Here is a 23,941-nt window from a genome sequence, read left to right on the forward strand (position 1 = left end):
GTCTTCCAGCATTCTGTGGAGCTGCTAGGACAGGGGAGCAGGCCACTTGTTTTAAATGGTTCAACGTAATCTGTCACCGAGTCAATTTTTTACGTTGGTTTTATTGCTCTATTTATTTGCCCAGCATGGGTAGCCCAGCATAGCCAACCTCATCGGCTCTCAGAGACGAAGCAGAGTAGGCCTTGGTTTCGGCTTGAGTGGAAGGCCACCAAGCAATGATAGGGCTGCTCTGCAGAAGCAAGCAATGGCCAACCCCCTCTGAACGTCTCCTGCCTAGAAAACCCCACGGGGTCGGCATAAGCAGCTGTGACTTGACACGGGGGAGAGAGAGAATATACTGAATTTTCAATTGGTGCAAGCCACCCCATGAGTCCTGTGAGGACAGGGTGCTGGGCATGAATTAAATAAATAAATCTGGGGGGAGCCCTGCCAAGAATATGAATAAAATGTGAGATGATCAGTCTGACAAGTGGCTGAAGGCCATGGGGGTGTCCAGCGAAGAAAGGAAAAGAACCAGGCAAGAACCCCCTAAGCCCAGGCTTGACTGAAGAGGTCCCCTTTCCCATGGCCAGTAGTCCCCCCCCCTTTCCCAGTAGCCTTTGATGTAATACGATTTGCCCACCCTTCGTCTTACCAAATGTTACAAATTGTGTCGGGCAACACAGAAGGGGCAGGAGCAGCTAACTATTTATAGAACTCAGATGGTGACCGATGGGTCTGCAGATGGAACCAATTCAGGCATGAGTCATGCTTGTGTCAAAGGCTGGTACCCATTTGTTAAATCCCACCACCACCACCCCCAGTCTCAACTTTGCCTGAAATTTGGAAGTGGTGACTGATAGCTCTTTGAGATAAACACCCCAGCTCCACATTTCGGTTTAACGCTGATAAGACAAGCTTTAATGTCATTGAATTACCAGTGTGGTGTAAAGCAGCTAATTAAGTTTCATTATTATGCAACTGACTTGGCAATTAAGTGCAAATTACCGATCTAATATATTGCAGATGTGTGGGGTTCACTCTAGAAAAACTGGGGGGGGGGCGGTGTGGGGAAAGGCATGGCTTTTAAACTGGGAGGAGTATGATGCTAAACTGGGGGAGGGGGGGAATCACATTGTGCCTTTTCTTGCAAGCATTTACAAAAAGGGTACTTTCCCTTCACAAAGCTATATTTTGCACCTTGGAGGTTGTAAATGCTTCAGGTCCATTTGTGTCCATCATTCGTTTCAACAGATGAATGGTAGACTCTAGAGGGGGGAGAGAGAGACAAAGAGAGAGAGAGAGAGAGAGAGACAGAGAGTGTGTCCTAACAGTCTAACTGATTAACATTCTCTGGAGGAAAGCAGCAAGAAGTCTCCAGTTGAGCCAATCTGGACACGAGGAGAATATCTGAAAATATAAGGAAGTTCCTAATCTAACTATGCTAACTCCGTATCTCCTTCTGTGTCCCGTATAGCAGGGGTAGTCAACCTGTGGTCCTCCAGATGTCCATGGACTACAATTCCCATGAATTTGCTGGCAGGGGCTCATGGGACTTGTAGTCCATGGACAGCTGGAGGACCACAGGTTGACTACCCTTGCCATATTGGATATTCTTCTTATGCTTTAAAATTAGGGGCATATTCCATCATGTGTTTATGTAGTCAGTCTGGGGAGACCCAATGAGTTTCATGGATGAGTCTTTGGAGCCTGGCCCCTCATTTTCATTTTACAGGATATCGGACGGAAGGAGCTTTGCCTCTCAACAGCTCATTACCCCCCCCCCCCCCTCAACATCTTCTAAAGTGACACTAGACTCGGATCTAGTTATTGGACAAGCTGTGATATGACACAAACATGTACTTGACTTTCTTTGCAACATTTCTGTAAAAAGAAAACATCAAACTATTAGACAGGAAGGACTATGTTTCTTAAGGAGTAAAGCATCTTGGCGATTTCCCTCCGCGGCTGAAAAGCCAAGCCGAAGCATTTTACAGGGCAGGAAGGGAGGACCCGGGAGGTTAATTGATTTCCCTGAAGGTCATACGTGGAGTTTACAGTCTAATGAACAATGGGACCCAGATTTTGCTAAATCCCAGCCGGGAGTCTTCCAGCCGAGACAAGACGACCACCCTTACTCCTGATGTTTTATCATCTTTGACACCTGCGCCATCAAAACATCTGTGGCGAAGCTATGAATCCCCTGAATATTAACTGTGGCGTTCTGTCACTCATGCCAGGCCAGAGCTGTGTTTGGAAAAGCAAGCATTCCAGCTGAGATTAGCCCCTAGTTTATTTCTTTCCAAATTTCCCTGCCACCCTTCCCCAAGGGCTCAGAGTGGCTCACAACGTGTCAAAATAAGCAATGACTAAAAACATTCTAAACATGAAAAACAATTTGAATTGCATTAAAACGATTACACTAAGACAATCCGGGAACTCGCCGCCTACTCTCCCGTAGGAGGGAGGTGAGGATAAAGTGTGATTGTTGTTAAAATACAGAAGGGCTGAGATTTCAAACATGGGAGACCCCAAAATTTGCCTCAGTTCAGAATAAGCTGGCCCAGCTGCACATCTTGCTTTGTGCTGATCAACCACAAAAAGCTTATTAAACAGTCACACATGATAGAACGGGGAGCTAGTATTTCGGCATACAGTTGGGCTCTTTGCAAACAGTTCAAGCCTCTTTGTGTGGGTTATTTTTCATAGATTTATGCAATGTAATTTTCAGCATTTCATGCATACACACACACACACACAGTCCATCTTTGACCCCGGCAGAAAACAGAAAATTGTTCAACAGTTATTGAAGGTGGAACAGATCAGTTTGTTACTGCTGTTGTATGTTTAATAAAAGTTTAATAATAATAAAAAATAATAATAATGTTTGCCCATTGAATGCATTTGCTGTGAAGTTTGTGGCATCCGTACTGTCTAACAGAATAAAGGTTTTCAGTCAGTTCACTGACTTTCTGATGAACTGGTTCATCATTGTCTGACGAAGTGTGCTATGTACACAAAAGTGTACAACCTGATTAAAACTTTGTTGGCCCTAAAGGGGCCACTGGACTCAAAATTTGTTCTAATGCATCCTTAAAAATATAGATTGCAGCACTCTGTCCAAAATACATTCCCCACAACTCTAAAGAGGGAGTCCCTGTTAACAAACCCGGCACAATTGATTTCAGCCATCTACTGCGAGTTTCATTTGCTTGTACCTCTTGGCTTGAAAGGAAAGGGGTAACGTTTCAGCCTCGAAGGCAAGAAATCGGCTAGCGCCGGATATATCCGAGGCAGAAAACCCACTTTTGAATTTCCCTTTTCGCCAAAGATGGCGAGGAGGAAGAAGGAATCGGTGCATTTACATGATCTTCTGTTACAAAGGATACAAATTGCCCGAGTGTCTCATTTCTCATTTGGCCTTTGAGAGGCGTTGTGGGCGAGATGCAGACTCTGGATGCAGTCCCCATTGCATCTCTGCCAGGGCCCCTTGACTGGACTCGGCAGAGAGACCACAGAGTCTAATCCTCCGTTATCGGGATTAATCTTCTGCCCGGGAGTCCTTGGAGCCTTCTCAGCTCAGCTCTTGAGACCCTCTTCCTGCTTGCCTCTATCTCCACGGCCACCTTGTTGACATGAACCAAGTACTTAATCCACAGAAGGAAATCTAACCCTTGGCCTTGGCAGAGACGTCCCTGAGAGAGGGTAACCAAAGGGCAACTTTGCTCAAAAGCGAACCCTCCTAGAACTGACTGGGGCGGGGGGGGGGGGTGTACAGGCCTCGGAATGTATCCCTGGACGGAGAACCCCCGGGGCATTCTGTGCAGTCAGACGACATAATAGCTGTGGTAGCTCGCACCAGCGAGATGCTAATTTAACGGGAAGTTTGATTACAGCAAGATAGGAGCTGGCTAATTGTTTCCACCACTGTACGCGCTTGGTATTCATTACGCCCGCCATAGAGGGGCGGCTTCCGCGTAACGCTTCGACTGGGCAGTGAAACCTAATGTTTCTATTTTATGGCTTCATAAACACCGCGCAATAAACACTCTTGCCCTCCCTATGTCTCCGACTCAGTTTTCTGGGAGGCTTTTAAGCCCGTCCCTAATAGAGTAACCCTAGAGCTTCGCCATAAGGCCAGAGGGAGGTGGAGAGAGGAAGGGGAACCGCTGCTTCCCCCAATTTCCCAAGGCTTGGCCAGGATAGGATGAACAGGCCTGGCATTCTCCAAATCTCCTGCTGCATGCGTGGTCCCCCAACCCCCTGGCCCAGTGCCTTAAGACAGAGCGGCTTCTTAAGTCTTGGCACCGTCAGTGAAACCAACTTGATCCGTTTTTGGAAGGGTCCCCAAGGGTTGCCAACTCTGGGTTGAGAAATTCCTGGAGATTTAGGGTCAGCGCTTGGGGAGGGTACAGTTTGGGAAGGGCAGGGTCCCCCACTAGGGATAAGGCCATAATGTCTGGCTTCCAAGGCAGCCATTTTCTCCAGGTGGGTTTTGTCGTTCATTTGCATCAATGAATTTAGCAAGGAAGGAAAAAAAGAAAACCCAAAACTCTAAAAAGCCTCGCAGGCCATGCTAGAAACGATTCAGCCCTCGGGCAAACAGACAACCGCATCCCAAATTGTGAGTCCAATGGCAACTTTAAGACCAACTAAGTTTTATTCAAGGTGTAAGTTTGTGTGCACACACAGCATACTTTGTCAGACACCGTGAAATGGAAATCCCAAGATCACCTATAGAAGTGGAGAATAAGCCCTGGATTTGGACACAGCATCATGAAGATGTTTCATAGGCCCACTCTCTACTCTGGATTCAAACTTTGTTCTGCGACTTCAGACCAACACAGCTACCTGCTGGGATCAGCCTACGGCATATCGTACGAAGCGCACTTTCCCTGAACCGCAGCTCTCTTGAAATAATTTACTGGTTGCCTGAATTGTCCTCTGTTTGATCTGGTGGAGAGGTAGGGAAAGTCAACCTTCCTCTGGCCCGTTCAAGCAAACAGCCTTGGTATTTTCCAACTAGGCCATCCATGGAAAATCAACATCCCCACCAGGTAAAGAGAGGCTGTCTCAGCCTGCAAAAATCAGCCTGGTTTTGTGCCTTTGGCTGGCGGGGGGTGGAATCAAGACCCCCGATCCTTAGGTTGAGAGTTCCGTGTTGAAATGACCCTCATGGGCAACTCTTATTTCTTGAAGAGTTCAGAGATCAGCAGACATCTGGAGAGAGGAGGGCGACAGAATTTCCCGGAGAAAATGAAAACACCCATCTCTGCATGTCTCAGGTTGAGGTCTGACATACATGCAGCACAAGAAGGGGGAATTCATGTTGGGAATTGCAGGAAAATATCCTAAAAGGCCCCTTGGTCCCATCATCCTGTGGGAACCTTCAAGTCTAAGAACAGATCCTGCACATATTCTCCATCTGTAGCTTGGTGTAATGGTTGAGAGTAGGGGCTTCTACTTTGACGAGCCAGGTTTGATTCCCCGTTCCTCCACATGCAGCCAGCCGGGTGAAACTTGGGCTAGTCATAGCCCTGACAAGTGCTGTTCTCACAAAGCAGTCCTGTCACAGCTCTCTCAGCTCCACCTCCCTCACAGGGTTTCTGTTGTGGGGAGAGGAAGGGAAAATGATTGAAAGTGAGCTATAAAAACCAACTCTTCTTCTAGTCCTCTGTGTCCACAAAGGGCTGCCTCTGTTGGATGTTCTTCAGCTGTTGGTGGTGTCTTCAAGAAGAGGTTCTCCTCTCGGTTCCACGTCTTGCAGTAGAGCAGGGAACCTCTGGCCGCCCGAGATTTCGATTGGAGGTTGGAAGTTGGACAACAAGGCTAATAGCTGATAGCCCTGTCCTCTGATGACACCTGTTGTGTTGTCCTGGGAAATGTTAAATCTTTTTCAGATTGACAGAGAGGTGACTTCTAGAAGAACTCGAGAGAGATGGTGGCAGAAACATCTTGCTGACATGCTGATCCAACACTTTGCAAAACTGAGTGTCAAGGAAAATTAAAAGCATATATGAAATATCTCCCTTTTTAAAAAAAAGGTTTCAATCTCATCATTTATACATGAAATCAGGCCTAACCCAGGAGAGGGGTGGGGATAGGGCTGTACTTTCTCTCGATCCCTCGAGCTGGAACTCCTGTTCGTCTAACCGCACGGGGATGGCTCTGCCTCTCCCCCATTTCGGCTTCCTCCCCTCACGCCCGTCTCGCTTGCCCTTGATCGGAGCTGTCAGCTGGGTGGGAATGAAAATCCCCATATTGCCCTGAGCGTCCCTCGATTCCAGACTCCAGAAACTCAGCTCAGATCCCGCTTTTCAAACAACCCCCAAAATGTTCCAACCTGCAAAATAATCTTGGCCCAACTGTCATAACACCGCCTTTGCCATGCACAGCTCATAAATCACCCCAAATGCCGGGTTAATGGGCCAAGCTTTGACAGTGCCAGGATTAAAAGGGCATGCGCTAAACAAAGACGGTGTCTGTGGCAGAAAGGCATGGCAGAGCGCGGCGATGGAAGTCACGAAAGGATGCAACATATCCTAGGCGGTACTTGAGTAAACCTCGGTGCGGAGGAGTGCCAGCCAGGAAGTCAAACAAATTCTTCGACCATGCTCCTCATCCACACTTCTCCTGTTGGAGAGCATGTCAAAGGGATGTGCACGCACTGAGATATGCGAAGGCGTGCTTCTACTGGGGAAGGATGGCATGGGTCCACTTACCGGTATGCTGAAGAAAACTGCGCGGAGACTCTTCTTTGGCCTGATCTAAAACACCTGGGCATCACAAGCAAAAGATTAAAAGAGTTGGTACTTATGCCCTGCTTTTCACTACCCAAAGGGGCTTACAATCGCTTTACCTTACTCTCCCTGCAATAGACACCCTGTGAAGTCGGTGATGGTGAGAGAGCTCTGAGAGAACTGAAGAACAGCTCTAATAGGACTGTGACTGGCCCAAGGTCACCCAGCAGGCTGCGTGTGGAGGAGAAGTGGGGAATCAAAACCAGTTATCCAGATTAGAGACTGCTGCTCTTAAACAAGACACCAAGCTGGTTCTCGTGGCTTTCGTCCATTCAGGTCCCATGATCCCAAGCTTAGTCTTTTAAGAGGTCCAAGGGGACCCCTCTCCCTTTTCAATGTTGTGGTTGCCTCGGGAGACCTCCTGTGCACATTGCCTGTGGGTACAAATGGGGCAGCATTCATTTACCTCTCAACCTAAGTCTGGGGACCCAAGCATCACCAGGATGCGGGACTAGGTGACCACTTGGCTGATCAAGCCAGGTACCTTCTGAAGTGTTTTCTTCCTATTGTTTTCCATCTCACCATTTTGTCAGGTCTGAGTCCTGAATTCGCAGGAGATGGGTAGAAGCCCATAAGTCTCTCAGCTTTCTAATCTTCAGGGCAAACGTGTCCATTTCTCTTCACATTCTACCCAAGTTAAGAGGAAACCCAAGTGAGGTTCAATCCAGACCATCTAAGCTAAACTGCATGCACTTTGTGCATCCATGGGAAACGCACCTAATGGATGCCACCAACATCCCAGGAACGAAAACTGCACCTAAATCCCAAGCGCTGTTCATTTTCCATTGATGCATGACTGGATCATGACCAGCAATCCACTAAGCTCTGAGCATGTGCCAAGGGTGGCTATTCGGCCAGCCGCTGAATGTAATGCTGAACTTTGCCAACTGCAAAACCAGGAAGTGTCCCAGAAATTCTGCTCAGCTGAATATGGCATCCATGTGACCCCTGGAGTGCCTGGCTGGAGCTGGAAATGCAGTGCACTGGATCTCACCATCTGATTCCCCACCTGATTCCCCTCCTCACTGTAGTTCCCATCTTTTCTACGCAGGTTGCATTAACCCCTCTTTGGTGGTCTGCAGGGTCTCTTCCTTCTTCCTTCCTCTTTCACCAGCTGCAAAACAAGGAGTATAGCTTGCAGGGTAAGTTGGGTTTTTTCTGAGCATGTCACGTGCCATAATTAAAACCAGAACCAGCCATGGACAGAAGTGGCTTCCTCTCCTACGGCCTCCCACGTCATGTCTCCAAACTCAGTGGGACGGTCACAGAGCATCAGCATCAGACCATAACCGATTGCGCTACAGTTGCACTGGGAGCTCCACAGATCGCTAAGCGTGATGGGAAAAAGTGAGAGGATGTCTGGGGGGAAAAAATAACAACAAGCCACAGGAATGCAGTGATCCAGGAGAAACCTTGTCTGGATTCTCCGGAAGAAATGAGCGAGCGCAAGGGTGTCACTACCAGGAAAAACCACTTGTGTGGGTTTGTGGCACAAGATCTCAGGCGTTATGAAATCTCCTCCAGGAGGGGAAGATGTTGTCTGGTGGCCCTTGAAATGTGGGGGGGGGGAGGGGGAGAGGGAGGAAGAAGAAGAAGAAGAAGAAGAAGAAGAAGAAGAAGAAGAAGAAGAAGAAGAAGAAGAAGAAGAAGAAGAAGAAGAAGAAGAAGGAAAAAGGAAAAAGGAAAAAGGAAGAAGGAAGAAGGGAGAAGGGAGAAGGGAGAAGGGAGAAGGGAGAAGGGAGAAGGAGAAGGAGAAGGAGAAGGAGAAGGAGAAGGAGAAGGAGAAGGAGAAGGAGAAGGAGGAGGAGAAGGAGAAGGAGAAGAAGAAGAAGGGAGAAGGGACAGGAGAGGAAGAGAAAGAGGAAAGAAGGAAGAAGGAGGAGAAGGACCGCAGTTTGACTACCCTCATGGGCTAGAGCAGGATTTAAACCTAATAAATGCATTAATACAGTGTAACCCGTTTCCGGGTTAACATTTTTTGCCCCCGTTCTAAACTCCGTAGGTGGCCTTTGGCGATCTCTCAAGCAGCCATCTGCGATCTCAAGGCAATCATTTCCCCCCCTCCCGAAGCAGGATTTTTTCTTTTCTCCTTGGTTCCAAGTTTGTGCCTGCCACAATTCAAACTCTCTGCCGCCTTCCTCCCTGCAGGAAATACCTTTTCTTCGGTTCGGTGAGTGCAGCAAGCCCCAGAAAGGGACGCTGACAGATGGAGAGCTGAACCGAGGACATCCCCGCCTCGGCTTGGGGTTTGGGGCTTGGAGGACGTGGCTCCAGTTTCTCCCGTCCGCAGACACACCGGGTCCTGCCAAAGGGCATGGGGTGGTGGTGGGGGAGAGAACCAAGAGGTCTGTCCGTGTAAACAGAGCCCAGAATTTGAATCCAGATCGAGTTCCTCCACCTGGTGCAAGTGATTCGGTTGGACACCACCCTGGCCTCGCCACACACAAAAAGCCCTTTTATGCAGTCTTTCGACCAGGGGCCTGAAGTATTTGTTGCTTTTCGGAAAGTGACATGTGGCCTCCCCTTCGCCACTCTCCCTTTCCTAAATCACCTGGACCCTGGCTTGGAAACCGCGGCACGCCAAGGTCCCATGCGCGGGGAGGGGGGGGGAGGCATGCGGCATCTGCTAATCACCCCCACACTGAAGCCAGTGTGCCTGGAACAGCCAGCAATGAAAGGCTGGCCCGGCAGCTGCCTCGGCTCGAGTTTCAGCCAGCCACCAATTTCCTTTCCCCCCTGACAAACAGGCCTCTGAGAAGGACGCAGGCCAGAAATTCTCCGTGTTAGCGAAACATTTCCTCTTTCCCATTCTCTCTTCCATTAGCATTATTACATTGCTCCTGGGGAGAAGGGAGGGGGGGAAAGGAAACCCTGATTTTTCCAGCCTTGGTGCTCTCAGTTTCAGGGCCGGTGCAGAAAGAGCGCTGGGGGGGATGAAAGAGCCCCCCCCCAAAAAGACCCAAGTTAGAATATTCCCTCCAAATGGAAGGTATTTTTCATCATTTAAAACCTTCTCCCGCTGCTTGGAGCAGGTGGGCGATTTGCATCTCTGCTGTTCGGGGGAGTTGTTGGTTTGGGATGCCAGCCGGCCAGTGGGCCTTGGGGATGCTCTGGAATTGCAGCTCCGCCCCAGGAGACCCCTGAAGAAAAGGGATGTGTTGGAGGGGGGACGCTATGGTTTCATATCTCCACAGGGGCTCCTGTCCTCCCCAGGCTGCATCCCCAAATCTCCAGGAGTCCCCCCAACCTAGAGCTGGCAACCCTGTCCCCCAACCCCCCACGAACAGGTCTATGTTTGGAGTGAACATGGGAATCATAATTCTGCTTCCAGACACCCTATAGCAGGGGTAGTCAACCTGTGGTCCTCCAGATGTTCATGGACTACAATTCCCATGAGCCGCTGCCAGCAAACGTCAGGGTCAGTGCTTAACACCTTGCGAGAACTCTGCAGCCCCTGGAGTTGCCACCCCCAGCTTGCGAACCACTGGGTTTTGAAACCAGATTCCTTGCATGGTTGATGACGTTTTAAGGGAGGGGGATATATTTTTGTCCTCTTTTCTCAAGCTCTGCTTTCCGTGGCTCCCTCTTTCAGAGGTGAGGCTGGTGGTGACTCAAGACAAGGTTTTTCTTATCCGTTTAAAATGCTTCTGTCTTATGGACCACCTTTATGCAGCTAATGTTTAATAGCTTTGTGTTCTCATTTATTCATTCTGCATCCTCCCTTTCACCTGATGGGGACCCAAAATGACTTACATCATTCGCCCTCCTTGGTGTCATCCCCACAACAACCCTGCAAGGTGGGTTAGGCTGAGAGATTATGACATGGAACTCCCATAGCACGAGTGAGGATTCGAACCTGGGTCTCCCAGATCCCAATCCGACAGTTTAACCGCTACACCGCCCTGGCTCCTTTTTAATGTCTTGTGGTTCTAGCGCAAGGCCTCTGCAGAGGTGCCATAGAAACACTTGAAACTAAACAACTATATGGCTCGAACGTCCCGTGCATTTAATTTGCTCGCTTTGCCTGCTGGCTGGATGAAACGTGGACCTAAAAACCTGTGCAAATAGAATTCAGAAGCAAGAGAAAGGCTAGAAAGCCCTACTTAGACAATTTGGTTAATTCTTTGATTATATCGCAGAAACATAAGCTGTCCACTCGCTGATTGAATCCAGGCAGAACTCCCTCCGCTAAACCCTTGACTGTTTCTTCCCCCCCCCTCCCTTAAAATTACCATTAAGCTTAGGTTTCAGCACATGCCACAAGACTCAAAGCGCTCTCCCCCCCCCACCACCACCGCCTTGACAACTTTCCACACAACTGACATGTCCAGCGACACGGGCTTCGTCAGGGAAGGAAGCGGCTGCCCCCGGCCTGCGCGACATATTTAGAAACCCCTAATCATCCATTTAGCCGCTGCTGGAGTCATCATTTCTGCCCAAGCTGATTTTGTTTTTCCATCCCCCAGAACAAGTGCGCCTTTTCACAGTTCTTGACGGTGACCAGGCTGGGAATATGAGTTCATGGAGGTTACGTTTCATATCGTTGTGGTGTGTGGCTCCATTGGTCACGCCCGCTGAGGTCAATAGCGGCTTTGTGTCTTCACGAGCCAAAGGCTGCTCGGCCGCGGGATTCCCACCCGGTTCAGGATCCTTCCAGCCATGTCAGGCATTGCGAATTGGAAGTCTTCCTTATTTTGTGTACTCAGCAGTGCCCCGCAGCAGACCCTGCTGCGCGGGACACTTCCATGGCTCCTGGGCATCTTTCCCTCTCGCTCCCGGTCTCCGATGCACCCTTGCGGATTGCCCAAGCAGTCCCCAAGCGCTCCTTGTGATGAGAGCACAGGTGTGCTTACCTCAGATTGCATTAGCCCGTTCGGAGGAACAGATGCCTCCCAGGCTAGAAGAGCAGGCAGCTAGTTAACCCCTGTTTTAACCTTTGTCTTCATACTGATGCCTTAATGTATTTATTTTAATCCCTGCTGTAGATGATTTTAGATGGTTTTATTCTATTGTAATCCACCCTGATTCTTGTGAGATAAGGCAGTAAATAAATGTAATAATAATAATAATAATAATAATAATAATAATAATAAGAAGAAGAAGAAGAAGAAGAAGAAGAAGAAGAAGAAGAAGAAGAAGAAGAAGAAGAAGAAGAAGAAGAAGAAGAAGAAGAAGAAGAAGAAGAAGAAGAAGTTAACTCCTGTTTTAATCTTTGATTTAATACCGATGCTTTAATGAATTTATTTTAATCTCTGGTGTATATGATTTTATATGTTTTTTATTCTATTGTAATCCACCCTGATTCTTGTGACATATAAACAACAACAACAACAACAACAACAGGTTCATTAGGGTTGCCTGCTCTGGGCTGGAATTCCCTGGAGGAGCTGGGAGTGGGCAGAATCTGGGGCAGAGAGGAGTGTCCTACTATTGAGGCCACCTTCCAGAGCTGCCGTTTCAGGGGAACTGATCTCTCTCTCTGAGGATGAGCTGCACCATCAGGAGATCCCCTTGCCCCACCTGGGGGCTAGCATCACAATGAGAAGGTGCAAGAGCCTCAGCTTGGCACGCAGTAGATCTCCGGTTCAATCCCTGGCGTCTCCACTTGAAAGGACCAGGTTGCAGGCAGTGTGAGAGTCCTCCCTGGACATCTGCTGCCCACCATCAGAGTAGACCTTGTTGGACCCACCGTCCGATTCAGTATAAGGCAGCTTCACATACTGACGTATCCTTGTTGCCCACGGAGGGTTATTAGCGGCGGTTAAGGCCCTCCCTTTCACCATGTAGGCCCATCCACCCTGATCAGAGGCCAAGACCATAACAGTCTGCAGGTGCTTCTGGGGCTGTTTGCCTCCGTTCCCCTGAATGAAGCCTAAGGCGGTGGGCCCATCCGAATTTCTCTCCTGCGTTGGATATTTTCCTAATGATCCAGGACATGTCAGCAGCTTTTGGTGGGAGCAGTAAGAGAACAGCACGCCTCTTTTGCTGAGGTTAATTTGGTTGACGTTCTCCAGAACCCTCCATCTCTGGGAGTCATGGGATGCCTAGCAGTAGCACTAGCTATTAACTTTAAATTTAGAGGTTTCACCTTCTTTTTTTCCCCCCTTCATTTTTTTCAAATCCTGCTCGATGACAAATCCTACATCGACGGTAGGGACTGAAAGGGCCGTTTGTTTTTCCAGCTGACTCTTTGGAACTGTGCTGGCTTGTTGGATGCTCCGTCTCTGGGCTGAGGTTTATGAACTGCAGAACAGTAAGGAAGTTTTCCAGGAAACTACGTAGGGAAAAAAAAAACCCTTCTAGTTGACAGTCTATCTGAAAAATAAATATCGCTGACCGCTTCAGGGGTGGAGTGGGGCGGGTGGGTGGGAATGCGTGGTTTCGCCTTTCTTCTGCAAGTCAAAGGGTGGGCGGCTGGTTGCTTCAAATCAGTAGGCGAAATTGTCTTTGAAGCTTTCACTCCGTCTTTGAATATTTCACTACAGTCCAACCCAACCCAAGCCCCCCCCAAAATAAATAAATAAATCCTGGGGAAATTTTCACCAACTGAATTGCCATTCTCCATCTACTTTTCTTTCATAGCTCCTTAGAATCATAGAGATGGAAGGGGCCATACAGGCCATCTAGTCCCCAATTAGGTCTCACGGCGGTTTACAGCATAAAATAATTAAAATACCATAAAATCCCCCATAAAATCCCCAAATTACACATATATCGCGCATCATACAGGGGTGATAATCACAGTTCCCATCCCAATTTCCCTATGTTCAGGATGGTGGGGAAATAACATTTAAGCATTTAGAGAGCGTGGGCGCCAATCCGGTAGATCTAATATAACCATCTCAGCCCCTCAGTCCCCTGTGATGTAAGGGTGCTTTGTACACATGCACCTTTAATGGCTTGCATATCTTGCAGTAGCAAATCCCATTATCTACACAACTGTGCACTGCACAAAATTGGGCTTCCTTTTATTGGATTTCCCACTGATTGATTTTATTTTGCAGCTCCAAGCTTTAGTTGGGGGTGGGGGGGATGAATTTAAATACATGGTTTTTGTGTATAATTATAATACCTGTTTCTCATGGCATGGCACAAAGAAGCAAAGCATTATGAATCTCCACAAGCCAGGGCTAAAAAGGTAAATAAACAAATGGATTAAAATTAAAGGTTCTTCACTTAGGGAAGGTGGGTTTGTTTTTTTATTCCACAGCAAAAGGGGAAGGTTTACTCATTTATGCATTCCCCCCTGCAGCAAGAAAATCAGCGGTGTACTTCTGTTCGTGACAAAAATAAAATTGAGTGATATGGCTCAAACCCAGCCTTCCAGCAAATGCACAGGATGGGGATACCTTCCACGCTTGCATCTTGCATTCATTCTGGGTGGGCAGCTTTCCTTCACTTGGGTTCCCCGGGGATGAGAAAAGAAGCCCGCGAGAGTGCTCCCAAAGGTTTTCTGTTTAACTGCAGACATCTGGATTTCATAGCTGGAGGAATGAATATCAGGCCTAATTAATCCTCCGTGGCTCGCGAACTCCTTAAACAAGGCCGCTTCTAATTATAGCTTCAACCAGGCATGGTGACAGAGCAGGCTTCCCACAGACATCTCCCTGATTGGAGGCAGCGTTTTCATCCCTGGAAAGAAAGCACAAGAATTGGATGAGCTAAAGATGGACCAGGTGGAGGTAGAACGTGGAAAACAACAAGGTAAATCACACACACACACACACATATCGACACTGGCACCAAAAGCATGGGACTTTCTCCTATGTAGGGTCTCCAATTCTGGCTTGGGAATATCCTGGAGATTTAGAGTCGATGCCTGAGGAAGATAGACTTGGGGGAACTCAGTGGAGCTAAGATGCCACTCTAGGACTTCTGTTTCTCTGACACTCTGTGGTATATATCATAGAGTTTTCCCTCCAACGTTTCAATTTCCATCAGGGTAACTGATCTTATTAGCAGAATTCCAGGAGATTGTCAAACCCCACCTTGACCACCTACTTCACTGGGAAACCTATTATCTTGTCGGCCAGACGGTCAGGCTGCTAACAAAAAAATTGGAAGAAAGGGAAAATAATCCCTCCATTCCTACCTCTGCACACCACGGGGCTTTGACCATTGTTTCAACAGGATTTGAGGTGTTACAACTTGAAGAACCCTGGGGAATGAAGGAGAAAGTGAAGAGATGAAAGGAATGAAATGGAGGAGTGGGTCAACGGCTCTTATTAACTCACTACTATTCTCATACATTTTCATTACCCAAATGAAAACAGTACATCTGAATTTTTCATTTGTTTCGGGACAAGCGCGCATCTCTTACAAGCCAAGAATTCTCCAAAAGAATAACTGGGATGGACTCAAGATCTCAGGGAGGCGTTCTGAGCGGTGAGTCATTTAATACATTCTGAGAGAGTTCTCTTTTCCTAGAGCCAGCTTGGTGTGATGGTTAAGAACATCTCTAATCTGGAGAATTCCCCACTCTTTGTCCACATGCAACGAGCTGGGCAACTTTAGGAAAGTCACAGTTCTTTTCGAAGTCTTTCAACCCCAGTTTCCTGACTGGGTGTCTGTTGTGGGGAGAGGACACCCTTTTAGGTACTCCTTCATGCAGTAAAAGCAGTACAAACCCAGCTTTTCTTCTCTCTAAAAGGCAATCAGAAGTCAAGACAGATACCGTAACATTGATTCCTTAAAACCCATCTAAGCAGGTTTAAGGGTTTGAGTGGTCAATTTAAAAGGAATGCATACAGAATGCTAGCGTTAGACCCTTCTTTTAACATTTCTAGTCCAACCCCTTGCTCAATATACTCAATGTGTCCGCGTTCCTGACAGATGGCTAAGAAGAGTCACCCCTGCCTAACCAAGAATATTCTCACAGTCTAGGATGGTCTTTCTCAACTTTTTAATCATTGAGAAACCCCTGAAACATTCTTCAGGCTTTAAGAAACCCCAGAAGTGCAGTGATTGCGCAGAATACGGTTTGGAAGCAGAGCTGTGGACACGCCCACCCAGGACCCCTTCCCTTCCCACTGCCCCCAGGCCCATCTTTGGCTATTTTGGGAGGGGGAGGGCAGGTTGACATGGCCATATCTGGTCATATCACCTTGATAAATGTTGAATATATTTTTAAAATTATTTTTAAAATCGACTCCCACCCATTCAGGAAACCCTTCTAGAGCCATATAGCGGCCGCGAATTAGCGCGGCCGCCGTTGACGCGGCGGTGGGCGCCCCGGATCGGCGCAGACCCGGCTGCGTCAGCAGCCGCGCCGCGGCGCGCCAGGAGAGAGGCGGGGCTGCAGGCCTTAAAAAGGCCGTGCGCACGCAGCCCGCCCTCTTCCCCGTCGACCTCGCGCCCGGACAGTTACCCTCCCTTCCCGCCCTGTTTCTTATCGTTTTCGTCGCAGTCGTGGGGTTATGCAAGGCAGGGAGCCCGTCTGCGTACGGGACTCCCTGGAGTAGGGGGTCTCGTTAAGGAGACTGGCCACAACCGGGTGCGGCCTACCCGGCTGGGAGGCCAGGGGCCCGGGGCCAAGCGAGAGGAGGGGGCCCCTTGGAGGCGGACGCCCGTGGGGCCCCTTATGGTCGCTTCCCAGGGATCCCGCGGCGGAAGGCATCCCATCCTCCCGGCTGGGAGTGAGGCGAGGAGCTGGAACGCCGCGGGCATGGTGGTCAGCCGGCCGGTTGACAAGGTGGGGCTCCCTTACCTGGCATACGGGCCAACCCTCCGGCTGGGAGGGGTTCTGGTTAATAAACGGCTGCGGCCAATTTTGTTGCCAAGTTCGGGTCTGCGTCGTTACTGGGATAGTCGCCACCTGCTAGTCAACAAGAAACCCCAGGGTTTCATGAAAGCTGGTTAAGGGACTTGGAGACCATAGACTGCCTCTGGGTGCTGGAGCTTTAAAGGTCATTCCACCAGGCCTGGAGCCGTAGATTCTGCACAACCTGGAGGTCTGTCACCTTTTTCATCACTGCTGGCTCCCTACGTTTTGAAGGCTCAGACCACAACTAATTATGTGCTGGGTTTCAGCAAGGTCTACAGAGATTTCCAGGTCTTCTTGGCCTCCAACCTCCAAGCCCAGATCTTACAGGGAGGCCTCCGAGGGGAGAGGTGGGTGTGGACCGAGCTGCCCGTTTCTCCCCTCCCCCTCCCCCGCCATCCCATCCATCACTGCAGACAAGGGTTCTGTTGTGTTAGGCAAAAGTGCATTTACACGGCTCTCCATATATTACCGGATATTATTTTTCCAGTGGAGAAAATATTTCAGGCATTTCCAATGAACGGTCTCTCCCCCCCCCCCAGCCCCAATGTTTTATTGGTACCGTTAAAAAAAAAACCAGCAAAGGAATAAAACCAAACCACAAAAATTTTCTCTTCAAGCAGAGAAAGCAAAGGAAATTTAGAACGTTAAAAATGGAAAGTTGGGCCTTCTTTGTTGTTTTTTTTCTCTCAAGTGCAACACAGACCTCCGTGTTAGTCAATAGGCTTGACCTCCTCCTTTGCCTTTGACGGTGGCTCTCTGACCTGTCTGTTCCACCGCCTCTTGTCCATGGTTTTCTCCTTCTCTCTATGACATTTATCCGGCTGTTCTTTCAAGGAATTCCCAGTGGCACTTTTGTACCTCTCCCTTCCATTCAACACTCACAACACACCTGTGAGGGATTTCCCTCTGAGTGGCAAGAACTGATCCACAGTCACCTGGCAGGGTCGCCAGGGTACTGGAAGCAGCTATTTCTCCAGGGGAATAGATCTCCGTAATCCGGAGATCAGTTATCATTCCAGAAGATCTCCAGGCGACTCTATGATCTCCACGCTGCCCACCTGGATCTTCCAGCATACAGGGAAAAGGAAGGGATGATTGTAGAAAGGTCATTGGCAGCAAATTCATAAAAGGCCATTAGTTTACCCAGAACAGTCCTTCTCAGCTGATAAGGCGCTTGCTAGATCTTTAAAGTCAAGTGCTTGTTTATACTATTATCTCCAAGTGGCCACTTAAACACTTGGGCTGCTGTATAAATTTATTCTCTCCCTTTTTTCCTTTTCAGCTCAGTTTCCTTCCTCTCCCAGTTTGATAACCATTGCAGAAGAAGAAGACAAGGAGAAGAAAGCCCGGTCACAGATTTGACCTCTATACCTTTTGAGAGCCAGCGCCGTGTCGTGGTTAAGAGTGGCAGACTCTAATCCGGAGAACCAGGTTCGATTCTCCAGTCCTCCTCCTCCAAATGCAGCCAGCAGGGTGACCTTGGGCCAGTCCCGGTCCTCTCAGAGCTCTCTCAGCCTCACCTACTTCCCAGGGTGTCTCTTGTGGGGAGAGGACGGGTAAGGGGTTCATAAGCCGCCACTTCAGGACTCCTTCGGGCGGTAATAATAAGCAGGGTACCAAAAAGGGTACAGCTCTGCTTCTTTTCCAGCTGCAATGGTGCACTCAGAAATGTGCTATGTCAAATATTTCATCTTTTTCACCGCTATTTGCAGTACAAGCCTGCCCAAGCCCTCCTTTGCTCCATGCCCCATAAGGTAAAGGTAAAGGTAAAGGTATCCCCTGTGCAAGCACCGAGTCATGTCTGACCCTTGGGGTGACGCCCTCTAGCGTTTTCTTGGCGGACTCAATACGGGGTGGTTTGCCAGTGCCTTCCCCAGTCATCACCATTTACCCCCCAGCAGCAAGCTGGGTACTCATTTTACCGACCTCGGAAGGATGGAAGGCTGAGTCAACCTCGAGCCGGCTGCTGGGATTGAACTCCCAACCTCATGGGCAGACAGATTCAGACAGCATATCGCTGCCTTACCACTCTGCGCCACAAGAGGCTCTTTCCATGCCCCATACAAGGTTCTAATTTCCCTTCGGCAGCCCTACCCAGAGAGGCCGGGCTTTTGCGTGAGAAGAATTCCATCGAAAGCTCCAACTTGAAATCCATCCATTGGTCTTGGTTTGGGGCACTTCCCCCCCTTTGCCTTTTTGGCTGCCCGAGAAGGCCCGGCAGAGGTGTGTGAAGCACACGGCAGTTCTGCAGACTGTGTCGTTTGGCAACAAGGACCCCTGGCTGCAGTGGTCAAGAAAAGGAGAGTTCCAAGCGGCTTGCGTGTTGAAAGGGTTTCGCTTTGGGGGGGGGCTACGTGGCATTCAAAGGCGGCTTTTGGATCCCCTCTGCTTGCACGCCCAGCCCAAAGACCTCCAGCTTTTATGGCTGGCAGAAAATTGATTGTTAAGCTCCAGGGAGTTTCCAGCACAGCTGTAAACTTTCAGAAATGTTTGATGGCGGCTGTGAAACCTATTGAGTGCCTTTCAATTCACAATACTCACTTTTCATCCCTCCTCGCTGCGGGGAGGGAGGGGGGGAACCCACCAGGATCTCTGCGGCCGTGTTACGGCCCGGTTAAAAAAAAAAAATGAGGGTAGTCCGTGTTGTGTGCGCTTCACCAAAGAGATGATCTGTTCCACCGGGTGTTCCAGGAGAACATGGTGCCTGTCCCAAGCGCAGGTGTTCGGAAGCTCTCCTTCAAACGCCTCGTGCAGTGTCTCCATCTGAGTCTTGGGCCGCTGGCCGTCTATTCTTCCCCCGGCTAGAGATCCGGACTAGAAATGCCTCCTCTCTCACTTTTCTGGCATACCTGGCTGGATCTTCGACCTGGGTGGCATCCCAGTGTTGCACATCAGCCTCGGCTAACTGGCAAGCGGCAAACAAACGTCCCCACGGCAGGGGGCGTTCAAAACCTAGTCCGCCTTTCTAAAGTTCAGTTCAGCGTCCTCAGATTGCAGTCGTGACCACGTTCATAGAACTCTGCCTGGGAAAGGGAAGGCTGAGAGGAGACATATTGTTGGGGGCTTCATGCTAGTGTCCTGCATAGTGCAGGGGGTTGGGCTAGATGGCCCATGAGGTCCCTTCCAACTCTATATTCTATGATTCTATGATTCGATTCTTATTCCACCAATCAGAGTGTAGTCTGCACGGGGCTTTTTACCCACTCCCTGTTTGAATGAATCCCTGCAGTCTACACTGAATTCAATTTCCACTTTGATTTGGGGCACTTTAAATTTTCCCTCTGCGACATCCATAATTGATTCGTGGTGACCCTATCTTTAACCCACGGTATCCTGGAGTGGATATAAGCCTTGATATTTGAAAGACTGCCATGGCTAAATGTGTAGAATTAATGTGCCTGGGAGCAAAGCAGTCTTCCCTGATTGGCCAGGGCGTCAGTTCAAGGACTTCCTGGTTCCCGCTTGCAAAACTTCCTTAAAGTGACTGTGCTCCAGAAGCCCTAACTTCTCTCAGCAAAGATTTGCCTCTGTAAACTACGACTTGACAGTGCTTTCCACCACAAATAACAATAGTCAGAAGATGTAGCATGGCCCTGTTTATCTCTAGAGCTGGGCTGCAAATGCAGAAGTGCATTTCCTGGTCCTCGCGTTCCTTTCCTTTAAAAAAATGTCTCTGAGTTGGCCAGTGAGTCCCTGTAACTCAAGATATTCCCATCCACCCACGTGCAAAATTCCTTAACCGTACGCATTTTCATACTTGAATATTTTCGAGCGGCATTTTGCTGTGCCTGAACTGAATTTGGCTTGGCGTGCACCCGTCTCTTGGATCATCTGAGTGGAGTCGATCTTGATTCTCTGCCCAGGCACTGTACGTGAAACATTTCTCTATTAATCACCCAAAGTAACTAACATGGTTTCCTTCCCAACAAAAACCAGCACTTCATGGTTCATGAACATCGCATCTTATGAAAGAGCAGATATACAGTGATTCGTTTCCTCCAGGAGGGAAATATAGAGACGGGAAGGGGGGGGGAGCATTGGGTTAATGTTAAACATTTTTGTAAAATATATTCATCCTCTCTTGGGGGGGGGGAGAAATCTCATTAAGTTTATTTCCAGCGTAAAGCCACATGGTCAAGGACGAAGAAAACATTTGAATAACATTTCAAATACTGTATTTGAGTGCAAGATGGTTATTTCAACCCCCTCCTCAAGATTGTCTGGAGTTGAAACTCCCCCCATGACCATATCTGGGGTCTGCTTGGCTTGAAGGCAGCATCTCAAAAGTGACAAATCTGAAGTTCTTTTCTGTTGGATGGATATTTCTGCTTCCCCAAAAGTAAAAGGGAAAGTTTTCTTTCCAAAAGCAATTCTGTTGCCAGAGCAGCTGAAAGAAAATCATTGTAGAATAGAGCAGCTTTGTTAATGGGGATATCTTGGGAATTCATTCGCCAAGCCCAAGTTTTGAATTTAAAAAAATAATGGGGGTTTTTCAAGGCAGCAGAAAATCCACAAGTATTTCAGCAAGAACTTCCTCACCCGCCTTTGAAAATCCATCTTGTTCTGTCAGATCTTAATTCCCTCCTCCCATGACAAGTTGGCTTATATTAGGCTGTTCTGTAAGGTGTTTTATAGACCACCCTTGTTTGATACAGCCATATTCAGAGACATCGTTAGCCAAAGAGCACTAATTGATCCAGCAGCAGACCGTGCAAGTGGATGAGATGTCTACACTGTGGGAAGCTGGGAAAGATTTTGGTCAATCTCCCAATTAGACTCCTGTTGGTTCAAGGGTCATGTCCCAAGACTTTGGGAAAGATTTTGGTCAATCTTCCCATTAAACTATTGGTTCAAGGGTCACGTCCCAATCAGCCAGTATGAGGTAGTGGTGAGAATGTCAGATGAGGAGACCCAAGTTCAAATCCCACTGAGTGATGAAGACATGAAGATGACCAGGTGAGCTCACTCTCTCAGCCTTACCTGCAAGTTGGCCGGGCTCCAGGCAGGATCTGGGATTCCCCCAGAATTAGACCCCCTGGAGGAAATGACAGCTACAAAAAGCATCACATAATGGCTCAGCTGTATCTGTGTTTAAAAGTTATTCATTCATTCATTCATTCATTCATTCATTCATTTATTTATTGTGATTTCTTCACCACCCCTCCCAGCATAAGCAGCTCGGAATGGTTGACCACAGAACCATAAAACAACAATTAGTTCATAAAAACAATCAAAACAACATTTCATGGTTTATATAACATTAAAACCTATTAAACAATAAAATCAGCCGATGACATATATTATTCTTCGGTGTGGTTGACTGGCTCTAGTTCATTCTGGATCTAAATTCCAGAGGGAGTCTGTTGTTGGGGAGAGAAAGGAAAGGCGATTTGTAAGCTACTTTGAGACTCCTTCAGCCAGCAAAAAGAAAGGTATAAAAAACCAACTCTTCTTCTTCTTAGCCTGATCTACTTCACAGGGTTGTTGTGAGGCTCAAGTCTGGGGAGAGTCAAGCCATGTGCACTTTTCTGAGCTCCTTAAAAGCAAGTAAGGATTAAAATGGCATTGTTCAAAGTGAAAGGACATAAACGACATCCTGACTCTGGCGACAGGGACAGAAGAGCTTTGATTATCCCTTCCAAACTTTGTGGCCTTCTTTCAAAATTTTCCAAGCACAGCTAGGAAACCAAATGAGGGCAAAGATTCGGCTTTCCTTAATTTCGTGATTCTGGCTTTCATCAAACGAACCCACCCTGCCTCCGTAATGGGAACGAAAACCCGTCGAAATTGCCTGGCTAAACAGCTTGATTGCCTTCGCTCCCTTTCACATCTCCTATGGAGCATTAGTTGAAACCCGAAGAGGGTAATCAAGAGTCGAGCTGATGGGTCGACCTTACAGGATCCAGGCATGTGACACAATCATTTTTTTTTAAAGCCATTTTTAAAACGTCTTCTACAGGCTCCGAATCTTAAAACCAGAGCATTTGGTTCTCCACTGGGGATTCATTTTCTCCCCTCCCCCGTTTTAAAATAACGCTACCAAAACTGCCTCTCCTGCAGGATTTTAATTTCTGCTTCTGGAGGTAAGAGTCAATCATGTTGCACATTCCGAGAGCTGATGCAAAATGTACCCTGAAAAATTTCAACCCTTCCAAGGAACCCCAGTTCTCAGGACTCCAAAGGGTGCCCACAGGATGATCAAAGCTGAGGAATGCCCCTCTCCATTGTCCAGGGAATTAACTACAAGTGGTTCTCCACTCCCAAATCTCCAGGAATTTTCCAAGATGTAGTTGGCAACCCCTAGGATGAAGCTGTGAGCCACAGTGAATTGCCACAAAGGAAGGTAAGATGAGGAGGCTCCCCTCCCCACTCCAAAATCATAACTTTCAAGCTGAAAACCAAACTTAAAAATATTTGGAGTGCCAGTTCCTATCAATGGCTGGAGAGTTTTCCTAGCGACCAAGCCTTTTGCTGCCATGTAATTTCACCTGTAACATATGCCTGCTGTCAGTCATAGAAGGGCTCAAGAATAAAAGAGAGAGCTTGTGCAAGAGCTGTTTTGTTATTCTAGGAGGAGCTGGCCTGGAAATACCATTGGCAGAAATACGAGGCTCAGTCGCCTGCCCAAGAGGAGATAAGAACGTAAGAGAAACCATATTGGATCAGGTCAGTGGCCCATCTTGTCCAAGCGCCTGTGCCACACAATGGCCAAAACCCAGGAGAAGAAGAAGAAGAAGAAGAGTTGGTTCTTATATGCCGCTTTTCCCTACCCGAAGGAGGCTCAAAGCGGCTTACAGTCGCCTTCCCATTCCTCTCCCCACAACAGACACCCTGTGGGGTGGGTGAGGCTGAGAGAGCCCTGATATCACTGCCCGGTCAGAACAGCTTTATCAGTGCCGTGGCGAGCCCAAGGTCACCCAGCTGGATGCATGTGGGGGAGTGCAGAATCAAACCCGGCTCGCCAGATTAGAAGTCCGCACTCCTAACCACTACACCAAACTGGAGCCGTCAGGAAGTCTACCAGCAGGGCCAGAACTCCCAAATTTTGGGGGCATTTGTTCCAGAAGGATCTGCCTCCACCCCTATGCAAGTGACAGAAGCCAAGCTCAACTTCAGTATACCTCAAAGAAAAACTTTGTTGGTCTTAAAGGTGCCAGTGGACTCAAACTTTGCTCCAAACTCAACAATTCTTGCTGAATTGACAGCTTCATGCTCTCCCTACCTGGGTGATTTTGGACCTGGTTATCTGGACGATGTGAACCGATTTTCCCGGACAGGATCAGGTTGTTATTAGATGACAGAGCGCCACACTCTGAGTCCTAACTTCCTTTTATTTTTTTCTTTCCAGCTAGCCTGTTTCAGAACTGCATTTTTGCATGCGTCATCAAAGGCAGAGGAG

At 48.2% G+C, this 23,941-nt stretch overlaps 1 long non-coding RNA gene across 8 annotated transcripts in view; it reads right to left on the reverse strand.

The window, feature by feature from the left end:
* Positions 1 to 2,825: 2,825 nt before the first annotated feature.
* The window catches only part of LOC143823860 (uncharacterized), a 32,599-nt gene continuing 11,483 nt past the window's right edge, over positions 2,826 to 23,941 (reverse strand). For 3 of the 8 annotated variants that reach the window (XR_013226610.1, XR_013226611.1, XR_013226609.1), the window contains exons 2-4: positions 20,300 to 20,408; positions 14,872 to 14,937; positions 13,281 to 14,411 (exon numbers count right to left, since the gene is read on the reverse strand). This is a non-coding gene — a long non-coding RNA (uncharacterized LOC143823860). Of the gene's footprint in view, positions 5,967 to 6,701; positions 6,756 to 13,280; positions 14,412 to 14,871; positions 14,938 to 15,934; positions 16,132 to 20,299; positions 20,409 to 23,941 lie in introns of those variants that run through there. The other 5 variants (XR_013226613.1, XR_013226614.1, XR_013226608.1 and 2 more) reach the window with 3 other exon arrangements.

Source organism: Paroedura picta, chromosome 14 (genome assembly GCF_049243985.1).
Source record: "Paroedura picta isolate Pp20150507F chromosome 14, Ppicta_v3.0, whole genome shotgun sequence".
Taxonomy (NCBI): Eukaryota; Metazoa; Chordata; class Lepidosauria; order Squamata; family Gekkonidae; genus Paroedura; species Paroedura picta.